The 22,924-nt window shown below is 49.3% G+C and overlaps 2 non-coding genes and 1 pseudogene across 2 annotated transcripts; 2 read left to right on the top strand and 1 right to left on the bottom strand.

Moving 5' to 3' along the window:
• Nucleotides 1-18,539: 18,539 nt before the first annotated feature.
• Nucleotides 18,540-19,314, bottom strand: LOC136526432 (NDR1/HIN1-like protein 1; annotated as a pseudogene).
• Nucleotides 19,315-21,011: 1,697 nt separating this feature from the next.
• On the top strand, nucleotides 21,012-21,105 carry LOC136530080 (small nucleolar RNA Z223). Its single transcript, XR_010777587.1, has one exon. It is a non-coding gene; the product is annotated as a small nucleolar RNA Z223 (small nucleolar RNA).
• Nucleotides 21,106-21,199: 94 nt separating this feature from the next.
• LOC136530112 (small nucleolar RNA Z278) lies at nucleotides 21,200-21,318 on the top strand. Its single transcript, XR_010777613.1, has one exon. It is a non-coding gene; the product is annotated as a small nucleolar RNA Z278 (small nucleolar RNA).
• Nucleotides 21,319-22,924: the final 1,606 nt, after the last annotated feature.

The raw sequence follows: 22,924 nt of genomic DNA on the forward strand, positions 1-22,924 counted from the left end.
GAGACGGATGGAGCCTGGGCTTGATTTACAATCTCTGTGGTCTGGGCCATAGCAGCCATCAGGTAAGCTTGTATATCATCACGAACTGCCTATGTTTCTGGGGTGTTGGGTAGTCGTTGCATCATCGCCATAGCAACAGCTACGCTGGCGCTTAGAGTCCTGAAGACCTGCTTGTCCCCCACCCTGTCAAAAGCATTGTTAAGGTCGCGTGGCTGGACCCTTATGCGTCGGGCCTCCTCTTCTGCCTCGGCTTCAATTTGTCGGTGATTAAACCGATCAATATTGCGTGCTTCGCGTGCAAGCCTTTCTTGTTCTATTTCGCCAACTGCCGGTGGTTCGTCATTACTGACAACGTTGATCAAGTCCGCTCGCCTTGGTGGGAAAGACGGGAATTGTGGGAACCCTGGGGCATGGTCTGGGATATCCAGATCATATTCAATGCCTTCATCATCATGATGCTGGAGCTCGGTGTGGACATAGTGAAGGGTCGAGATGGCGACTAGAGGGGGGGTGAATACTCTTTTCTAAAACTTAATCGCGTCGGCTAACCGATATAAATGCGAAATTAAAACTATCGGTCTAGCCAAGACTATACCCCACTATATATGTCCACTAGCACCTTACAAAGATAACAATTATGCAACAAAGGTGCCGGGCTAGCTAGAGCTCTCCTAAACAATTCTAGGAGCAAGGTCACACAAACCTATGCCACTAGTACTTTAAGCAACAAGGGAGCTCCTACACATGCTAGTAAGCAAAAGCACAAAGCTAACTAAGCTCACTAGCAATGCTCAATAACAAGGCAACCAATGCCTAATTAGAGAGCGCAAATACTTAGTTACACAAACTAAGCAATGTGACTAACAAGGTTACTAAAACCAAATTAGCCACCCAAGGGAGCTACTTCTATGCTACACAAGCAAGAAGGTAATTAGCAAGCTACACAAGCTATCTAATTACAAGAGCAACTACACAAGCTTAATATGTATAAAAGTAATTGCAAGCTTGTGTAATGGGGATGCAAACCAATGGGAAGAATAAGGTTGACACGATGATTTTTCTCCCAAGGTTCACGTGTTTGCCAACACGCTAGTCCCCGTTGTGTCGACCGCTCACTTGGTGGTTCGGCGGCTAATTAGCATCACCCGCTAAGCCCGCATGTCGGGCGCCGCAAGAACCCACCCTTTGAGTGAGGGTAGCTCAATGACACGCTTTACTAGAGTTGCTCTTCGTGGCTCCCGCGGGGTGAGCACAATGCCCCTCACAAGCACTTCTCCGGAGCGCCGCACAAGCTTCTTGCGCGCTTCGACGGAGACCACCACCAAGCCGTCTAGGAGGTGGCAACCTCCAAGAGTAACAAGCACCACTGGCTTGCAACTCGATCACCTAGTGCCACTCGATGCAACCTCACGATGCAATCGCACTAGAATCGCTCACTCACACAATCGGATGATCGCTATCAAGTATGTGTGAGATGGAGGGCTCCCAAGCACTCTCAAGCATGGACACAAAGTCCCCCAAGGTGCTCAGCACCAGCCATGGCCGAAGGCCACTTCTATTTATAGCCCCAAGGGCTAAACTAGCCGTTACCCCTTCACTGGGCAACGGTCGGGCCGACCGGATGTTCCGGTCGTGTTGACCGGACGCTGGACCTCAGCGTCCGGTCACTCGCAGACGACCACGTGTCCCGGTTCCAACGGTCACTTGACCTAACCGGACGCTCTAGCTTCAACTGACTGGACGCTGGACCCTCAACGTCCGGTCGTTTCCAGTAAGCTCCCGAGCATGACCGGACGCGTCCGGTCGAACGCGATCGGACGCAACCAGCGTCTGGTCACTCTCTAGCTACTGCTACACTCCACGTCAGTGCGACCGGACACAGCCTGCCAGCGTCCGGTGCATTCAGATCCAGCGTCTGGTCAGTTGACCGACGCCGGCATCTTCGCAACCAACTCGTTTTTACTTCTAACTTCTTCACCCTTGCACCAATGTGCTAACCACCAGAATTTGCATCCGGCGCAATAGAAAATAGGCATTCCATTTTCCCAAACCCATCTCAACCCTGCAAACACCACCTCCTTTGTAAATGTGCCAACACCACCAAGTGTACACCACCATGTGTATATGTGTTAGCATTTTCACAATCATTTCCCAAAGGATGTTAGCCACTCAACTTGCCACGCCACTCGATCCTAGCGACAATGCAAAGTTAGATCACTCGAGTGGCACTAGATGACCGATATGCAAACAAGTTTGCCCCTCTTGATAGTATGGCCATCTATCCTAAACCCGGTCATAAACTTCTCTACACACCTATGACCGGTGAAATGAAATGCCCTAGGTTATACCTTTGCCTTGCGCATTCCATTCCATCTCCTCCAATGTTGATGCAAGACATGCACCAACACGATCAACAATGATATGATCCACTTCATATCATCATATGATCACATTGGTTCATCGATCTTGACTCTACTTGCTCTTCACCGTTGCCATCGTCCATCGGTGCCAAGTCTTGCTCAAGCTTCACCGCCACACGGTCCATCACTCCAAAGCCTTTGACTTGCCCTTCACGCTTGCAACCAGTCCATCAAGCCAAGTCTTGTCTTGATCTTCTCCACCTTGATCACATGACTCAATGTCATGTCTCATGTGCATTTAAGCTCCTTCATCATCACATGTGTGAGCTTTGCAACATCTCCAAGCCATTTTCACCTTCATGGCATATGTTGCTCACACACATGTACCTGTAGACTAATCACCTATGTATCTCACATAAACACAATTAGTCCACCTAAGTTGTCACTCAATTATCAAAACCAAACAAGGACCTTTCACATAGGCATTAGATGCGATGCCAGACGAGGAGCTGGAGCCACCCTCTTGGACTGTGTGGACGGATCCTTCTCGATAATCCTCAATCCAGACCATGTTGACGAAGTTGCATAGGCAGTAGGGCTGGGCCTAGTAGTTCTCCATCGAGGCTTCGTACTCGGAGAGCCAAAGACCCGTTGCGGAGGCTGGCCAGCGACGAGCGGAGCACCCTTCAGGAGTAGATGTGACCACGAGATCCGTACCGAGTCGTGCAGGACGACTGGCCCGAGCTGGTCGGGTAGATCTGTTGTGGGTAGCGGTTACCTGCTCATTAGGTTGACTTTGAATTGAACTTACTAGAGCTAGGGTTTCAGCAAGTTTGGCGCCAACCCAATCAATGGAGCCGAGCAGGTTGGTGTTGTCGATCTGCTTCCCTTTGTAGCGAGGAAGCGGACGACGGGTTGTCGGCGTGGCTGAAGATGATGCGGGCATGGTCGGAGCTAGATCCACCATGGTCGGAGTCAGATCCACCGTGGTCGGAGCCAGATCCACCGTGGTCAGAGCCGTTCCCATCGTGGTCGGAGCCATAGCCGATGCAGGTGAAGCAGTGGTTGACACAGATTGAATCCGCGCCTCCTCCGTGGTCATGGCGATGAAGTCGTCGGAGCCAGTGGTCCAAGTGATCTGGCCGACGGTGAACGTGAGGCCGTTCAGCGTAGCCATGGAGCCGAGGATGATGACCATCTTGTTCGCTTGGAGAGCAGTGCGCACACCCCCTACCTGGCGTACTACTGTCGACGAAATATGGTCGGCAGTCTACCTAGGGGTATGCCCAAGGTAGTAGATTGTCAGCAGACAGATGCGCAAGCCACAAACAAGATGGTAATGCAAAACAAACATGAGGTTTTATCCAGGTTCGGCCGTCGAGAAGGCGTAATACCTACGTCATGCGTCTGATTGTATTGTTGTATGTCAATAAGAGATGTTTTTTAGAGGGGTCCCCTGCCCGCCTTATATAGTCCGAGGGGCAGAGTTACAGATCTGGAAACTAATCCTAGCCAGTTATAATTGCCATAGGTGGCCAGATAAGGATTCCTATTCTAACCGACCAGGATCTTGCTTGATCTCCAAATCTGCCTTGACTCCTTGCGTGGGATTTCGAATAGGTTGGCTGGACCACGCGTCGTCTTCTAGTGGACCGAACCCCCTGATCTGGGCCGGCCCAAGCCTAGCCGTAAGGGTATAGGGGTTAATACCCCCACAATGACCTTTTTCATTTGTCTTTTCCTGTTTGCACATTTGCTGCAGGGACAACAAATTTTACTCGCTCCTTTAGCAGCCACGCCAAATGCCCATTCCAAGAAAGCATCGGTCTTGTCGATCCATTCATTAGTGACCTGACCCTGACTTGTGCGGCCCGTGTACATCCACTCACAGTCCTCCATCCTCTAACATATATAGCGGCGAGCAATATAAACATCAATTGCATCTACACGACGTTCCTACTATCTAATAGATGAGGATAGGTCCTAATCCTATGCGAGGATCTGTAGATGAGGTTAGTTTTCATGCTCTACTCCTATCCGAGACAGAATTTTGGCAGCACCTCCTCGCAGTTCTCCAAATACATGTCCTGCCAGGGAGAGTGTGTATCCGGAGAACAACAGGGAGATGATGCCAAAACTCTGTCTCAGATCGGAGCAGACCATGGAAACTAACCTCACCTACGCATCCGTGGGCTGTCCAAAAAACATGGACAATTCGAAACAGATATGGTTTTAGATATGGAAATATCTATATATTTCCAACCGTATCTCTTTCGAACGGGAGACGCCTAACTAGGTTACGTGATCTACGACCATGATGCGGAAAGAGGGGTTATACCTAGGGTGGCGGTGGAGTTAGGCTAGCGGGGCCATGGCGGGTCAATGCAGTGGCAAGGCGATGCGGTGCAGGCAGACCCGCAGCGGCGAGGAAGGCGATCGGGGTCGCCGAGGTACTTTAGCTCCGCTCTGACGGTCTCTTCTCTGCAAAAAAAGAAACATAAAACTATTAATACAAAATTTCGACAGCACCTCCCCTGTACGGTGAGGTTTCCAAAACCTGCAAGAAAACCAACGGCACGATGGCCGACATGCACATATATATGAACGACACGATGGCCGACATGTACAAGATTATATCCAACCACATATATATAACAATGTCACAACCACTCCTACGACTCCTACGACTATCACCACTGCTACTCTACCACTACTACTACCGCAACTACTAGTAATACTACAACGATGACGACGGTAGGGCATACCTAGTGGGCGTCGTAGGGCGGCGGTGGTGAAGGGGCCAGGGCATCGGTGGACAAAGGCGACGGCTGGGGAAGCGACGGGGATGTGGCAACGACGGTCGGGGAGCCTCCTCCTCGTCCTCCTTCTTCCTCCTTCCTCCTTTTTCCTCCTTCCTCCTCTCCTCCTCCTCCTCTCTTTCTCCACCTACTCCGGCAGCGCGGCGCGGGCGCGGGCGCGGTCAATGCGTGTGTGCGTGTGTGCGGTGTGTGTGGGCCGGCTACGCCGGCGGGGTTAAATCCCCCCTTTGCTGAGTGCCCCCGATCTGACACTTGACAAACTATTTTTTAATTTTTTTTAATTCTCTGCCCAGTGCCACCTGGCCTGGCACTCGGCAAAGAGTTTTTTTTTAAAAAAATTCTTTCCCGAGTGCCCCATATCCGGCACTCGGCAAAATATTTTTTCATTTTTTTAAAATTCTTTGCCGAATGCCACCCGGCCTGGCACTCGGCAAAGAGGGGTTTTTTTTAATTTTTTTAAATTCTTTGCCGAGTGTCTTCTCCTGACACTCAGTAAAGTTGTTATTTGTCGAGTGTCATTTTTTGACACTCGGCAAACCATTTTTTTCACTTTTGACCTCCAAACTTTTTCTGCAGTCCTCATACAATACCTGGTACTCCAAGTTCCAATGTGGCACATTTCTCGGACTTTTTCTATATTTCTTTAATTTATTTCATTTAATTGAATTTTCTTGGATAATTCAAATTATAACTGCTAGTCATTCGAGTAATGAAAAAAATGAATGGAAAAATGATAATCATGTTATTTAGTATAATGTGAGGCCATATCCAGGAACAGACCACCAATTTTGAACATTTTGTTCACGAAACATGACCACAAACTTGCGGTCGAGTTGTTTTGCGCAAGTCCGAAAATCATGAAACTTATCGAGATGTCATGATATCATATGTGGAGGCTACGATAAAAAATTGAGGAGGTTTTCCGCAAGTTTGTCACGTATGATGCTTGCAAACCGAAGAATCTCCGAAGAAGTTTCATGAACTTCTTCGGAGATTCTTCGGTTTGCAAGTATCGTACGTGACAACTTGCGCGAAACCTTCTCAAATTTTTATCACAACCTCCACATATGATATCATAACAAGTTTCATGATTTTTGGACTTCGTTTGCTTTTTATAGAATTTAAAAACAACTCGACCGCAAGTTCGTGGTCATGTTTCGTGAACAAGGTGTTCGAAATTGGTGGTCTGTTCCTGGATACGGCCTCACATTATACTAAATAACATGAATATTATTTTTCCATTCATTTTTTCATTATTCGAATGACTAGCAGTTATAATTTGAATTATCCAAGAAAATTCAATTAAATGAAATAAATTAAAGAAATATAGAAAAAGTCCGAGAAATATGCCACATTAGAACATTGAGTACCAGGTAATGTATGAGGACTGCAGAAAAAAGTTTGGAGGTCAAAAGTGAAAAAAATATGGTTTGCCGAGTGTCAAAACATAACACTCGGCAAATAACAACTTTGCCGAGTGTCAACAAAGGGTTAACGGCGGCTGCCGGCCGTTAACGGCGGTGACCCTTTACCGAGTGCTCGACACTCGGCAAACATGGTCTTTGCCGAGTGTTATTGTTTGTCGAGTGCTCGGTACTCGGCAAACCACCTCTTTGCCGAGTGATAGTTGTTTGCCGAGTGCTTTCTCTCTGGCACTCGGCAAATAGCCTCTTTGTCGAGCGTCCGATAAAAAGTACTCGACAAAGTCTGAGACACTCGGCAAAGAAGCCGTCTCCGGTAGTGACTCCCCCACCGCCGCCTTCTCGACCCACTCCGTCGCCGTCGGCTCCTCCACGACGCCGCCGCGACACTCATTGTGCTAGGGGCCTTGGCTATTATCAACCACGCCGTCGCCGGTCCCAACGACGACACCGACGCCAGACACGTCCTCGCTGCCGCGGGCTTCCTCATTTGGGTGGCCGGCGTTACGCTGCTGCTGCTCGCGCTCACGGTCGGCCGCTTTCGAGGTCCAGGGGCGGCTGCACCTGCACGTCTCGTGGTTCAGCTCATGGCGGTCAGGGCCTTGTTCTAGCCCAGACGTACAGTTGCTCTGCTACACATAAACCGGTGTCAAGCAGCCTTTGGATTATATTATATTATATTATATTATATAATATATATATCATTTCCTCTTGTCTCTAGGGTTTTTCGGCTACACCACCCATACAATGTTTCTGGGTTTTTTTTTTCTCGAGTTCCCTGTCCGTCTAGTATTGCTGTCGTCTAATACTTAAAACTAGTAGCAAATAATGGCCTAGACTCGCTGTACTATTATTCTTCGGAAGATGCAATTGTGGCGTGCTATAAACTCAGTAAAATAATGGTTGAGTTTCTTAATATGAGCCGTCCAAGGTCCAGCGATGTAGCGACCCTCCCCTTCATTTCGCTGTTTTGTGCACCTGAGTCAACTCTGTTAATGTAGATGTGTAAATTTATCACCAATGTGATTGTGTAAAGTTGTTTTCACAATCATTATGCCTGAAAAAAATCCTCTCAACTATCTATCACGTTTTTAGTCTCCACCATTCTCGGAGAATGCTTGCTTGTAATTCTCGGCATTATTGACACTATCAGGCTCTGGTGTTTTTGTTTTGGATGGAAAACCGTTCCATCAGCCTAATAAAAGAACATATAAATTTGTACTCAAACACAAATAGCTAGCCTAACACTGTAGACCATTGTAAAAGTAAAACAATAACAAGTTATAGCTTTATGCCCGCATTGGAACGTAGGAATTTCGTAGAAAGTGTATAATAATTTCAGAAACTGTTTATTTTTCACAAGAAAAATATAGGAACGGAAAAAATCTCGTATTCCAAAGGGACCTAATTTGTACATAAAATCAGATTAATTAAGAAAGACAAAAAAGGCATGGCTGCATGGGAGCATCTAATTTAGTTTCATACTGGCTTAAATCCTTGATGCTTGTTGGGTGTTGGCCTGTTGGGTAGCCAGAGCACTCCAGCGACGGAGCCGGTCCTAGGCTCGTAGCTGGATAGCTGCGGCCTGCAGAGTAGCCAGCCTCCGGGTGACGCCGTGACGGAAATCTTCGCTGGATGCGCAAGAGCGAGGCAAGGGCACCGCGGGCCTGCAGAAGCTAGAAGCCGAGAGGACGGAACGACGTGGACTTGCTGAAATGGAACGACGGAAGATGGAACGATGTATCACAACAACAGCCGGAGGTTACGAGAAACAATCGATCTTGCAGTTTCAGGCCTTCCTTAATCGAAGTTGCAGGTTGGGCCGTTGGGCTCTGGGGGGGGTGCAGTCTATTGGACTTTGGGGGCGCATAAAGGGTCAAAATCTGAGTACTATAACTTGAAAAGAAAAATCAGGGTGGTGCATCTGCACCCACGGTCAATAACTAGGCTTCGCCCCTGTCCCTCATGTATTGCGGTCATGTAGTGCTTAAAACTAGCAAAAATTGTCTAGACTCGCTATACTATTATTCTTATATAAGATGTAATTGTCGTGTTATAATCACGGTCTTTTGGCCCTTATTATGCTTACCTTTTAAACACTATACGGTGGTACACCGTTTTTTCATTTATATATCATTTGTTTATCTAATTTATTTAAAAAACGGTATTATCCATTTAATTAGTGGTTTTACTTGAATAATAATAAGTGATGGACTATTTATCATTTAGTGTTTAAAAATAACAAACTACTGGAAAATTGGACTTTGTCGAGTGCCTGAGACTTTGTCGAGTGCTTTTTATCGGGGCACTCGGCAAAGCAATATTTTACCGAGTGCCGCACTCGGCAAAATAAAGCACTCGGCAAAGGTGGCTTTGCCGAGTGCCAAGCACTCGGTAAAGCCTGGCTCTCGGCAAAACTGGGCTTTGCCGAGTGCCGCAGCACTCGGCAAAGATCCCACTCGGCAAAAGGTGCCCGGCCCGTGACGGCGGCCACCTGCCGTCAGATTTTGCCGAGTGCCTAACGACCGGCACTCGGCAAATTTTTTTTTATTTTTAAAAACTTATTTTGCCGAGAGCCAGCCCGAGACACTCGGCAATTTTTTTTATTTTTTAAAAACATATTTTGCCGAGTGCCAGCCCATGGCACTCAGCAAATTTTTTAAAAAAAATTATTTTGCCGAGTGCCAGAGATAGGCACTCAGCAAATTTTTTTTTATTTTTTAAAACTTATTTTGCTGAGAGCCAGACCCAGGCACTCGGCAAATTTTTTTTTATTTTTTTAAAACATATTTTGCCGAGTGTAAGCTTTGGGACCTCGACAATTTTTTTTTAATTTTTTAAAACTTATTTTGCCGAGTGCCAGCGCCAGGCACTCGGCAATTTTTTTTATTTTTGAAAATCATATTTGGCCGAGTGCCTCCTGGGCCGGCACTCGGCAAAGCCCACTTTGCCGAGTGCCCCCCATGGCACTCGGCAAAATATATATATATTTTTATTTTGGGCCCAAATTTTTTTGGGGGGCCTTGTGATAGTATTTCAAACTCTATTTTAAAATTTGGGGCAATTTTGACTTTTTTTGATATATTTCATTAGTTTATTTTGTTTTGTCGAATTTTTCAGGATATTTTAAATTTGAACTGCAGGTACATGGAATAATGGACTTTGGTCACCCAAAAATTGATACTCATGGTATTTAGGGTATGTTTAGGCCGTATCCAGGAACTCACATGAAATCTCGAGCATCTCGTTGACGTAACATGTTGAGGTACTTGCCGGAAATATGATTTTAAATTATATAAAATGCAAACGAAGTCCAAAAATCACGAAACTTGTCGAGGCGTCGTGTTATCACATGTAGAGGCTGTGGTAAAAAATTGAGAAGGTTTCAAGCAAGTTGTGATGTCGGATGCCAAAAACCCAGACATCTCCACATGTGATCACTAAAAGCCCACTGGCCCAACCCCCCGCGCGGCCCAACCGGCCCAACCCCCCAGCCACCCGCCCGCTCCCCCGCGCCCACCCCACCGCTGCCGCTGCCGGCAAGCCCCACCCTCGCGCCCGCGTGCGCCCATGCCCGTCGCCGGTCGCGCCCCACCCCGGCAGCTCCCCGCGGACTGGCCCCCTCGCCTCGGCCGCCTAGAGGTGGCTGGCTGGTGCCGGCCGGCCATTTCCGGCAGCGGCGGCCGTGTCCCGGCCGTCCCTTCCCTAGCCACACCGCCCGTAGGAGTAGGGGAGGTAGGAGGAGTAGGGGAGGAGGGAGAGAAGGGAAGGGGAGAAGAGGAGGAAGAGAAGAGGAGGAAGAAGGGAGAAGGGAGGAGGAAGAAGGAAGAAGGAAGAAGGGAGGGAGGAGAGGAGAAGGGAGGAGGAAGAAGGAGAAGGGAGGTGGAGAGGAGAAGGGAGGAGGAAGAAGGGAGGAGGAGCCCCGGCCGCTGTCCACGCCTCGTTAGCGGCGGTGCCATGCCCTTGGCGCCCCGCTCCCGACTCCGCCCACCGTCGACGAGCACACTAGGTTTGCCCTTCCCTTTCTTTTCAAATCGTGCAATGGATGTCGGCCATCGAGCCCTTGTTAGTAGTAATAGTTGTATGTGGTTTTCGGCCATCGAGACGTTGTTTGTGGATGTTGACCTTCATGTTGATCTTTTTTGCAGGTTTTTGAAACCTCCCCGTGCAAGGGAGGTTCTGCCGAAATTTTCAATTGTCACTAATGTATTGCCTTTTTATGCAGGAGGAGGCCCCGGCGGAGGGTCCTCGATGACCCCGATTATCTTCGTCAGCGTTGCGGGTCTGCCTGCACCGCGTCGCGGCGCCACTACACCGACTCGCCACAGCCCCGCTAGCCTGACCACACCGGCACCCTAGGTATAACCCCTCTATCTGTATCATGGTCTTAGGTCGCTGATCCCAATTAGGCATCTCCCGTCCGAAAGAGATACGGTCAGAGTTATGTAGGTCTTTGCATATCTGCGAGCGTTTCTATTTCGAATTGTCCACGTTTTTTAGACAACCCGCGGATGCGTAGATGGGTTAGTTTCCATGGTCCGCTCTGGTCCGAGATAGTGTTTCGGCATCACCCCCCTGTTGTTCTCTGGATACACACTCTCCCTTGTAGGACGTGTATTGAGAGAACAGCGGGGAGGTGTTGCCGAAATTTCGTCTCGGATAGGAGCGGAGCATGGAAACTAACCTCATCTATGGATCCACGGGTAGGATTAGGACCTATCCTCACCTATTAGAGAGTAGGGACACCGCGTAGATGCAATTGATGGTGACTCATATGTGATGATACATCTGTTAAAGGATGGAGGACCATGAGTGGATGTACACGCTCCGGAGAGACGAGCACGATTACGACTTGCTGTTTATAGTCAAGGTCGAAGAATTCTTACAGCATGCATTTGGCAAGAGTGCTGGAGGCCATTCTCTAGTGGTTTGTCCATATAGCGGTTGTGACAATAGAAGAAGGAAAGATAGGTTAACCATGGGTAAACATATTATGAAGTTTGGATTTACTCCGGGCTACCACCGATGGATCCACCATGGTGAAGCCGATCGTATCAGGGAGGAGGTGGTGAGACCATGGCTCGAGGCTTTCGATGATGATGTCGGGGTAGCAGACATGCTGGATGACATGCACCAAGCTCAGTTTGCTGAAGGACGTGACAAGGAGGAGATGGAGGCTGCCGCAGATGCCTTCTACCTGATGTTGGAATCGGCACAGAGACCCCTTCATGATCATACTAATGTTTCTCAGCTAGATGCCATTGGTCGCGTAATGGGGTTGAAGGCCGAGTTAAACCTAAGTCGAGAAGGCTTCGACAAGATGGTGGCCGTGTGGAGCGATATGCTACCGAAGACACACATTATGCTGAAGAACTTGTACGAGTCAGAGAAGCTCCTTCTTGCACTTAAGATGCCGTATGGCAAGATACATGTGTGTCCAAAGGGGTGCGTCCTATTTAGGAAAGAACACACGGATGCAAAGTACTGCCCGAAGTGTAAATCCTCCAGGTATATGGAGATAGACTCAGGCGATGGCCAGAAGAGGCAGCTTAAGATCCCCATGAGAGTCCTACGACACCTTTTGTTCCTGCCGAGGCTCCAATGGCTATTCATGACCGAGGAATCCACGAAATAGATGACATGGCACAAAAACGGCACACGGTACAATCCTAAGAAGATGGTACATCCATCCGATGCTGATGCATGGAAGTACTTCAATTCGCGACATCCTCTCAAAGCAGAGGAGGCTCGTAATGTACGTGTCATGCTAGAAACAGATGGGTTCAATCCATATGGCATGATGGCTGCACCATACACATGTTGGCCCATGTTTCGTCATCCCCCCTGAATCTCCCCCCCCTGACGTCTCCTTTCAACGGCATACCATGTTCCTCTCGTTGATAATCCCTGGACACCCAGGGAGTAATATGGGTGTCTTCATGGAGCCTGTGATAGATGAGTTGATCGATGCTTGGGTCAAAGGGGTGTGGACATACGACCGAGCTACGAAGACTAGCTTCAAAATGCACGTCTGGTACCACTACTCCCTGCATGACTTCCTAGCGTACGGGTTAATGTGCGCCTGGTGTGTTTAGGGGAAGTTCCCATGCCCAATATGCAAGGAAGCTGTGAGGTTCATATGGTTGAATAAGGGTGGCAAGTATTCGTCGTTCGACAAACATCGTCAATTCCTCCCTCTTGACCATCCATTCAGAGAAGACGTCAAGAGCTTTACGAAAGGTGTCAAAGTGACGGACCCTAGACCGCGCTTGAGGACTGGGGCGGAGGTTCATGCTTAGATAGATGCTCTCGTGCCCAACGAAGATGGTGGTTTCGTGGGATATGGTGAGCAACATATGTGGACTCATAAGTCTAGCTTAACGAGGCTCCCCTATTTCGATGACCTCCTACTGCCCCATAATATTGATGTCATGCACACTGAAAAGAAGATCGCCGATGCACTTTGGGCAATGCTCATGGACACTGACAAGTCTAAGGACAACCCTAAGGCTAGAGTGGACTTGGCGATGTTGTGCGATAGGCCAAACCTAGAGATGCGGCCTCCTGCAACAGGAAAGCAGTGGAGAAGGCCTAAGGCCCCCTATGTCTTGAAAATCGATCAAAGGAGGGAAGTACTTTGATGGATCAAGAATTTAATGTACCCTGATGGGTATGCAGTGAATCTGAGCAGGGGAGTGAACTTAGAGACTCTGCGAGTCAACGGGATGAAGAGTCATACTACCACATATGGATTGAGCGGATACTTCCGTTGATGGTTTGAGGCTATGTCCCTGAGCATGTCTGGCTAGTGCTGGCAAAGTTGAGCTACTTCTTTCGCCAGCTTTGTGCCAAGGAGCTATCTTCGACCGTCATTACAGAATTGGAAACTATGGCACCTGAGTTGGTCTATGAGCTTGAGAAGATCTTTCCACCTGGCTTCTTGCCGATGCAGCATCTGATTGTGCACCTCCCGACCGAGGCATGGTTGGGGGGGCCTGTGCAGGCCCGTTGGTGCTATCCAATCGAGTGATGTCTAAAGACTCTTCGCAAGAAATGTACAAATAAAGCCAGAATTGAGTCTTCTATTGTAGAGGCAAGCATTCGGGAGGAGGTTGCAAACTTCACGACATCCTACTACAAGCCGAACCTTCCTAGCAAGCATAATCCACCCCCTCGTTACAATGCTAGCGAAGTTGAATCGACCCTCAGCCTTTTCAAATGCCAACTAGGCAGCGCAAGTGGATCGACCCCCAAGAGATTGGATCCAGAAGAGTGGCACAGAATCACGTTATATGTTCACCAACCTTGTCGAGGTTGCGCCATTCATTAAGTAAGTTCTCAACGAACTTGTTTTAATACGACGTCACTATTCTATATCGAACCCCATTGATTCTCTTTGGTATAGGGAATTTGTTCGTCAAGAGTGGCATCAATCAAGGGATCCTACCCCGCACGAACATGATACCCTTTTTCAGAGGGTGTGGGAGCTGGGAGGCCTAATTTCATTTCTTGGTTCAAACAAAAGGTCGTACGTTCGTCGATATTCCTTAGTAGCTCGTACGTTCCAATAGTATAACGATGTATCATGCTTGAGCTTGCAGGCGCAAACCAATGCATCCATGAGTGACGAGTTGAGACAGGTTGCAAATGGCTTCAAGTTAAGGGTGAAGTCATATACCGGTTATGACATGAACGGATATCGCTTCCACACGTCAAGACATGAGCAGACTCGGCCCGGTCGGAAAACCACCAACAGCTAAGTTTTTACGCCGGGCACTAATGGCGTTGAATACTACAGAATAATTGAGGAGATCTATGAACTTGAATATGAGGGCTAGGTACCTCTTACTCCTGTCATATTCAAGTGCCACTGGTTTGATCCTGGATGAACGAGACGGACCCCTCATCTTGGGCTAGTCGAGATTAGGCATGATTCCGTCTATAAAGGAAAAGATGTCTATATTGTGGCTCAATAGGCCGTGCAGGTGTATCATATGCCATACGCGTGCCAAGACAAAGACCATCTTAAGGGTTGGTCTATTGTGCACCATGTATCTTCGCATGGTAAACTACCTGTTCCAAACAATGAAGATTACACCTTCGACACACACATATGATGGAGAGTTCTATCAAGCAGATGGGCTACAAGGGAGCTTTGAGATAGTCTTACCCGGTGTGATGACCGCCATGGAAGTAGACAATGAAATGGTTGATGACGAGGACCCTGGAGATGTAGTGCTAAATCCGAAGGACATTCAAATGCTTGAGCGATTCTATTTAGGCAAAGACAATGAAGAAGACACAGAACCTTCGGATAGTGTTGCCCATTTGGACAATTTTGACAGTGACGATGAGACCTATGACCCCAATCATGAAGATTATTCCTAAACCATGTAATACTATGTTTTTTATTAAATTTTGTTATGTTTATTCATTTTGAACTATTTGACATGTATGTACTAACGCTTGTTGTCCATTCTTTGGACATTGTAGGTGACAGAACAAAGATGGTGGACAACCGTTCACTGAGGCAGGTGCTCTCGGTGTACTAGAGGCTACGCCCTCCTGATGGAGGCGAGGGGACATCTTCGCCCCCAGCGGTGAGAGCAGGCCCGGGTCGCCCCAGCACGGGGAGGGGGAGGGGCCGGGGTCACCCTAGGAGGGACCCACCTCCTCCTCGGCTCTCGACCAGCCAGAGGACCCGTCTCCTACCCCGGAGGACCATGTGGCAGCCATGGGCACGACCACAGACACTCCATCGGGGGACGAGGGGACTCAGCAGACGGAGGACAGTTCTGCTCAATCGGCTCCCTACCTGCGAGGTCCCACAAGCCTTTCTCTGGTTCCGCTTCTTGACCGATGCCCACTGGTTCGTCCTGTGGGAAGAAGGTAAGTAACTATAGATATTATCACTAGTACTTCATATGATACGTTGAAAATCAAAAGAGAAACTGATAATTTTTTTAATCACTTATGCAGGGACTGGCTAGTTCTTTCGGGTGCTCTTGACCCCCCATGCACCCCCGCTACCGTCCTGGGATGTCTGTGCAGGAAACACTTCCCCGACCTTGTGGACTTGAAAGAGGGGAGGTGGGAGCCGGCCTGGTCGTGGGACAGGTACAAGCTCGGCTCGGATGACGAGCAGGACAACAAGCAGGAGTGGGTTTTGGCGGACTTTTGGGTAAGTGTCTCACAACATAGCTCAATACATCTCCTCCATTGGTTAAGTCTTTTATTGAAATAATGAACGAACACATCATGTTTATATGCAGAGGTACTTCAAGGCCAAAGAAGGTCGAGAGACCCTGGCGGATCAGATGACACACAGAGCCTGTAAGAAGTACGTCGGCGACATGATTCACGAGGTGTGACTCTAGGCCCACGTCGACTACTACAGATCCATCAAGAAAGAGCCCCTCAACAAAACTGGCGCAAGAAATGTGGCGCTGACTAAGGAGCAGTACCTTCAGGTAGGTGAATAATATTGATTCATTTTGAGATTTAGTAGGTCCAGAATTGATCTTCTTATATGTCAAACACTTGATGATGTGTAGGTGCCGGCCTCGTGGTGCATGTCGCATAGATTGGCATGGTCGAGGATCGTGGACAGGTACCTTGACCCGGCGTACATCGCAAAGCACGAGCAAGGCAAGCGGAAGCGGGCACTGAGGACCGGTCCAACTCACCACCAAGGCAGCCGCAACCTCCCTGCATTCAAGCGGGCACTTGTACGAGATGTCATTTATCTATTCTAACGCTCAATTTTGCCTGATTTCTAATCATCTTGCCGTCTTTCTCGTAGGAAGTGGCACACTCGGACGTGCCGGTGTCGGAGTTTGGGGCATGGGCTATGTCCCACATGGGCCCGATGAAATCCGGTGTCGTCTTCAACCTGGATGCCACTACCCAGGCTTACTCAGACCCGAGCGTCCACGCTAAGGTCAGAGACTACGCGGAGGCGGTTAGGGCGCTCCGTGGCTCAGATCACAATCTGAGCACTGAGCCCCTTGAGACAGAGGTGATCGTGAGGCTAGGGCAAGGCAGGAAGCATGGGCGGTTGTGGATTGCAGACGGCACCGACTCCTCGAGCTCTGCACCCTCTCTCTCCGACGTGAGGGCACGGAGCACGGCCAAAAGCCTTCCCATACGTGCACGGCCTACTCCAACACTGTCGCGGGTCGACGAACTTCAGGTAATTCCGGTTTCACTCATCGTACATTGAACGTTACACACATTGATCAGATTTGCAATACTGAAACATGTAATTGAAACACTGTAGGCCGAGCTGGCAGAGACAAGGGAGACGCAAGCGCACCTGACCGCAGAGCTGGAGGCCACGAAGAAGCAGATGGCGGACATGTATCAGATCATGCAAACCATCGGGCAAGCATCGGGTGTCCAAGTGCAGTTGCTAGTTCCAGCTCCAGGTTCGACACTTCACTCCTGTGAGTATGAAAGTTTAATGCGTTCGTGCCGTTGGGATTGTCGGCCTTCGTGCCGTTGTGATTTTCGGCCTTCGTGCCGTTGGGATTGTCGGCCTTCGTGACGTTGTGATTGTCGGCCTTCGTGCCGTTGTTTCTTACAGGTTGGAAATCTCCCCGTGCAGGAGAGGTGCTGCCGAAATTTTCAATTTTGAGTCTAACACATGCAATCTCTTATCTTTTGTACAGCCTCCGTCGGCGGGTTCAAACAATACCGCTACCGTGTCACCGGCGGCTGATCGCGTCAACCCTTCCCCGCAGTTCGGTCCTTCACCGCAGGCTGGGGGGCCACACCTGCAGTCTCCGTCACCGCAGTAGGGATGTTGAACTTTGTGATGTTGAACTTGTAATAATAAACTTGTGATGTTGAACTTTGGTGCATTTGTGATGGATTTTCGATGGATTTATTAAATATGCGTGTGCTTGTGATATATAATGCATGTTGGTGATATAGATGTGATGATTGATGTGTGTGTGTGTATATATATATATATATTGTCTGTTACAATAGAATGTAAAAAAATTGCAATTATCGGGGTCTTTGCCGAGTGCCATGGGCAAGGCACTCGGCAAAGATTTTTCAAAAAAATATATATAATTTCTTTGCCGAGTGCCTAAACAGGGGCAGTCCACAAAGAAATTATTTAAAAAAAATAAAAAAAAAATTGCCGAGTGCCTGGGCAGGGGCACTCGGCAAAGTAATTTTTTCAAAAAAATAAAAAAACTTTGCCGAGTGCCTGGGCAGGGGCACTCGGCAAAGTACCTTTTTAAAAAAAATAAAAAAAACTTTGCTGAGTGCCTGGGCTGGGGCACTCGGCAAAGTAATTTTTTAAAAAAAATAAATGTTTTTTTTGCCGAGTGCTGGGTCGGGCACTCGGCAAAATAACCGTTAACGGCCGACGCCGCAATGGCCGAAAATATTTTGCCGAGTGCCACCCCAAGCACTCAGCAAATTTTTTTTTATTTTGCCAAGTGCCCGGATAAAAAACACTCAGCAAAAACCCTTTGTCGAGAAAAATTTTGTCGAGCGGACTTTGCCGAGTGCTACACTCGGCAAAGCCTTTGCCAAGTGCAAAGGACTCTTTGCCAAGTGTAAAAACACTCGGCAAAGCCGCGGCCTCCAGTAGTGACACTGGCTATAATAACCTACTTTCTTGGTCCCATTTACGTTAAGTCTGCTTTCATGTCCTAGTTTGTACGCTCTGTACCGGTCGGACATGTACGTTTAATAATAATAATCTTCAAAGAATAATAGTACTTTCAGCTATGGCTTATCAGCCAAGCAAACAGGAGCAAGACAGTGACATAAGTGGGAGGGTTATTACTGAGGGAGGAATAGGGCACGGCAGATATAGTTAGGGAGAATTATGTATTTGGCACCGAAACAAATTAGTCTTCTGCATTTGGCACTAAAAATTTTGAACTTTTTTATTTGACACCAAGTTGAAATTTCCTTCCCTAGATAGCACTGGCTTCCATTTGGGCTACTAACGGCGTGATAGCACTGGCTTCCATTTGGGCTACTAACGGCGTCAAGTGGCTGGTAAAATGACATAAATGCCCTTCTTTGAATGCCCTTCTTTGCAGCGCGGGGCAGGTGACGAAGTGGTGGTAGCCGCCGGAGACCCAGCTGCCGACCTTCCACTTGACGTGGAGCAGCACGTAGCCCGCTGCGATGTCCTGCTTCATGGCGTCCGCCACGTACTGCGCCACAGGCACGGCGTCGCCCGACATCACGGGGGACCACACCAACACGTCCTTGTGGCCCTGGTAGATCCACGGCATCAACACCGGCACCGGCACCGGCTCGCCGCGGTACGTCGTGAACGCGTCCAGCGTCTTGTAGTACATGCCCAAACGGTCGTTCGGGTTCCGCGACGCGATCGTCATCTGCGTCGTCGTCATGGTGCCGGCCGGCAGCCCGGCAGGTACCGTGCGTTAGTTCGTCCTCCGGCCGTCACGAAATCGGCCGGGGGTGGCCAAATGCATGCATCAGACTAGCTAGCTAACACGCTGTGCATACCTGGAGGTCGAGGGAGAGCGCCGGGTCGCTGAGGTCGATGGACCGGAGCTACACGTCCTGGAGGTAGAAGGACAGCTTGGAGGGGTGCAGCGCCAGGTATATGACGAGCACGATGAAGCTGACCACGGCGAAGAGCGTGAGGATGCAGGTGGCGATGGCGCCGCAGTAGCGGCGGAGGATCCAGTCGCGGTGGTGCTTCTCCTTGCTCATGGCGAGACGAGACCGACGACCTGCTGTCCTGCTGCGGTGCTGGACTGGGACTGGGAGCTCAGCTGGCTGGCTGCCTTGCTACTAGCGAGCTTGGGACTATGCGCGCATGTGGTCGGAGAGGAGACGAGCTGCGTGATAAGTAGAAGGGCATTTTGGTCCTTCTCAAAGAAAAGTGCCACGGTCAATGCAGTCAACTTTGTCCTAAATGGACGGCAGTGCTATTTAGACTAGAAAATTTCAACTCGATGCTAGATAAAAAAGTTCAAAATTTTTAGTGCCACATACATACGAAAGACTGATTTACTTTAATGCTAAATAGATAATTCTCTCGTATAGATAACTAGTACTACCTACTAGTAAAAGCCACACGTGCTTAGGCTCTTGTCTTGTCGTTTCTGGTTCTGGCCGGCCTCGGACAAAGTGATCCATGCCTCCTCAACAAATCACCCAGGCCTGGCGACATCCATAGAGTAGCTGGTAGGAGTAGTAGCATGCATCTCAGTTCATGGACTTGCAGTTATGCTACTCTACCTACCAAAGTACCAACCCCTTTTAACTGGACATGCAGTAGGTTCCCGTCTTTCATTTAAAATAAGCTCAACTCAAGAGAATACTCCAGGTGTAGTTTAATAAAAATAATAATAATAATCTTCAAAGAAGCCCGCGAGCGAGCGCCTTCGACGATGCGGATTGGCCCGTGGTACGTTTGTTGTCCCTGGGTCTGGGGTACGTTTGTCGCCTCCCAACCGGAAAAAAAATTGGGATTTCCCCACCGATTTCCCTACCGGAAAAGGCCTTTTCTAATTCATTCGCATTCACACACAACACAGTCAAACAAATCCTATAAGTAGCGTTACATACCGCCTAAGATGTTCATCACACAGCCAAACCAAGCCAAGAGCACTCGCACAGCTGCAACTGCAAGCCTCAAGCTGATCTGGGATCTGCTCTGCTCCTCTACGTTTGCGATACCAATGGCAGCTTCCGCCATCTTCTGCAGCGTCCTCCTGCTCGTCCTCACCGCGGCAGCACTCCCCCACCGCCGCCTTCTCGACCCACTCCGTCGCCGCCGGCTCCTCCGCAACGCCGCCGCGACACTCATGGTGCTAGGGGCCTCGGCTATTATCAACCACACCGTCGCCGGTCCCAACGACGACACCGACGCCAGCCACGTCCTCGCTGCCGCGGGCTTCCTCATTTGGGTGGCCGGCGTTACGCTGCTGCTGCTCACGCTCACGGTCGGCCGCTTTCGAGGTCCAGGGGCGGCTGCACCTGCACGTCTCGCGGTTCAGCTCGTGGCGGTCAGGGCCTTGTTCTAGCCCAGACGTACAGTTGCTCTGCTACACATAAACCGGTGTCAAGCAGCCTTTGGATTATATTATATCATATATATATTTCCTCTTGTCTCTAGGTTTCTCGGCTACACCACCCATACAGTGTTCCTGGGCTTCGTTTCTCGAGTTCCCTGTCCGTGTTGTATTGCTGTCGTCTGATACTTAAAACTAGTAGCAAATAATGGCCTAGACTCGCTGTACTATTATTCTTCGGAAGATGCAATTGTCGCGTGTTATAAACTCAGTAAAATAATGGTTGAATTTCTTAATATGAGCCGTCCAAGGTCCAACGATGTAGCGACCCTCCCCTTCATTTCGCTGTTCTCTGCACCTGAGTCAACTCTGTTAATGTAGATGTGATTGATCTATCAGTGATGATACAACCATTCAGCTTAAAACGCCAGTTCTGCTTCTGAGAATTCATGACTGATAATAAAGCTTATTCGTATCTGAGCATCGAGCACTCACATGTCTTTGCACGTACATACTCTCTATAGGTTAAATTCATTCTCTCTGATCAAAAGTTTTAGTGATGAAAAACTGTCTAATTGGCCAGTGATGAAATCGCCCGATTGGTTTGAGGCTGCTGTCGTCTCCAAGTTCCTGCTTGTCAGGAAGAACCTACTTGGAGCCGCTGCACTCGCTTCGTAACTCTGGGTTGCGTGCGAGTTAAAGTGCTTTATCTTTAACTAAGTTTGTAGTAAATAGTATTCATACTTATGGCTTAAAATCAACTTATTATGAAAATATATTTCGTAATTAATCGAATAATATTTATTTTATATTATAAATATTTATACTTTTTATCTATAATTGGTCACGCTTGATATACTAAAAACATGACACTGTTCCAGAATTGCATTGTTCCTCGATGAAGGAGGTAGTACTTTCCTCTGGGTCTCGCATGGGCTGGCCGGCTGGCCCATCCAACCCAGCCAGAGTCCAGCACTCGGGCGGTTCGTCATGTTGAATCCCAGTGCCGCTTGCCGCGCGCGGCGTATGGTTGTCGGTGATGATGCACCTTTATCGGTGTTTCGAACAACCGACTAGTAAATTTGTATATTACGCGTCTGATACGGATGGTGTGCTAAGAGGACATAAGGATTATACTGGTTCGGGCCGAATGTCCCTATGTCCACTTTCGGGCTCCTCGTGTTACCAGCACTGAGTTTGTAGTAGGGGGTTACAAACTGGCGAGAGAGAGATGAGCTCCCAAGTCTCTGTGGTTCGGTTGCTCGATGCTACTGCTAGACCTATCGGTCGATTGATCTCCCTCCCTGGACGGTGCCCTGCCTTTTCTTTTATAGACCAAGGGGAGAGAACAGGATACCAGAGACCGAGAAAAGGGAAGAGGAAAAAAATAAAGAGAAATAAGGCTTCCGAGGGCGTGCCGTCCTCCTCTTCGCGTGGGTCCCGCTGCCCCTGTTGATCGTAGTGGCAGCGGCGTCGCACCAGGGTCCTGTTGGCCGCTGTAGCATACGTGCGGGCGTCGTGCGCCGTTCTTGTCTTCCATCTCATCCGAGCGGACGGAATGGTCAAAGGGTTCTCTGACAGAGGCCATACGGGGGGCTGACGGTACAGTGCCAGTCAACTGATGCCGGTTGATTGACGTTGGACGGTGGTCAGGCAGGGAGTTGGCAGCACAGTGCTGGCCTATTGACGTAGCGGGCGACGTGAGTCTCCCAGCATGGCCTCATGCGACTGCCAGTCGCATCGGGACACACCCGAGACATGCTCTCGGGCGTGCGCCTCCATGCCGTAGTGGTTGAAGCGGTTCAGGTCTCACTATGGGCCCACTACTTTTGTGCGGTAGCAAATCCGACCCCCAGGGAACGGGCAAGGCGGAAATCTCGCCCTGGGGGCCCGGCGAGACTGAATCCGACCCTCGCGGGTCGGACGAGGCGGAGCCCTCCCCATGGGACCGGGTGAGTCAGAGCCCACACCTTGGGGTCGGACGAGGCAGAAACCTCATCCTTGGAGTCGGAGCCCACGGCTTGGGGTCGGACGAAGCGAAAACCTCATCCTCGGGAGTCATCCGAGGCGGAGCCAACCCTCGGGGGTCAGACGAGGTGGAGCCCGCGGCCTCAGTGTCCTTCGAGGCGGAGCCGACCCTCGGGGGTCGGACGAGGCGGAGCCCATTGCCTCGGTAGTCAGACGAGGCGGAGCCCGGCAAGAGGTGTAGTCGTGCTCTTGACCGCTCGAATGAATCAACGTTGATGGTTATTAGCTCCACCTCTTCGGGTACCCTAATATTGGTCCCCGACAGTAGCCCCCGA

The sequence above is a fragment of the Miscanthus floridulus genome, chromosome 19 (genome assembly GCF_019320115.1).
Source record: "Miscanthus floridulus cultivar M001 chromosome 19, ASM1932011v1, whole genome shotgun sequence".
Lineage (NCBI taxonomy): Eukaryota > Viridiplantae > Streptophyta > Magnoliopsida > Poales > Poaceae > Miscanthus > Miscanthus floridulus.